The sequence below is a fragment of the Phalaenopsis equestris genome, unplaced genomic scaffold (genome assembly GCF_001263595.1).
Source record: "Phalaenopsis equestris unplaced genomic scaffold, ASM126359v1 Scaffold000094, whole genome shotgun sequence".
In the NCBI taxonomy this organism is placed as follows: domain Eukaryota; kingdom Viridiplantae; phylum Streptophyta; class Magnoliopsida; order Asparagales; family Orchidaceae; genus Phalaenopsis; species Phalaenopsis equestris.
In genome coordinates, this window is record NW_018164536.1 from 4,837,054 (window position 1) to 4,838,140 (window position 1,087).

The window sequence follows — 1,087 nt, forward strand, 5'->3', positions numbered from 1 at the left end:
ATATATCTACTCATATGAAAATGTTATTTTTTATTTTTCACTTTGAAAAAGTCCATCTGAGGTAGTTCACTAGCCTGTCTTATGAGTGATAATCCCCTTTGTCAAATTAAGCAGATATTCCTGACACAGTTTTCAAGAGCCCATAAATTGTTGAAGAACTTGCAAGCACAATTAAGGATGTGACACAAGCCATGCAAGTTCTTAAGGAACTTTATCACCTACTTTCCAACACAAGATGTTAGATGTTAAGGATCCCAAGTCAGCATTAACTCGCATCCATGGCTCAGGGCCTCCAAAAAGATTTTTTTTATATATGTTATTGGTCTTTGATAGTTGAAAATTCTAGATGAGTTATTGGAGCACACCAATACCCATGACATTATAAAGAGATACAACTACATTGCTAATACTTCCATTGATAAACAAAGGCAATGAAACATGAGAATATTTTCCTATCCACTAGGGAGAAAAGAAGATTTACCATCACATGGTGAGAGCCAATGAGGCACTTTTTGAAGTGAAGGGGAGTTCGCCAATTTGAGAGATGGAATTATCTGAGAAATATCATTGTGATAAGCTCATATGAGCAAATTTTCCACCTACTGCTTACAACTCCATTGCTAAGAACGAGACATAAAAGAATATGATTGAGGTTCATATTAGATTATATGGTGCCCATCAATCTAGGTTTAAGATAATGAAATTTTAAATTTCGGACTATCATTAACTGTGAATGATTAGTGATTAGACGACTGTTGAATGTTGCAACCATTAATCCCAAGTTCATGGTGTAGTTATACGTTAGTCAATTAAAAATATTACATCCACTTATAGCTTTGTACATTTTAAGACTTTGGGTATGAACATCGATGGTCCTATTGACCCTCCCTCTTCTAAAATTCTTAAATTTGTATTAGTGGTGATTGCTAACTTATCCAAGTCAATTGAATCAATCCCACTGTGAGAAGTCAAAGCTCATTACATGCTCCAATTTTTCAAGGATCATATCATGTATCAATTTCAACTTCCTCAATGGATCATATTTGACTATAGTAACACATTTAAGAATAATAAGACCAATAATTTT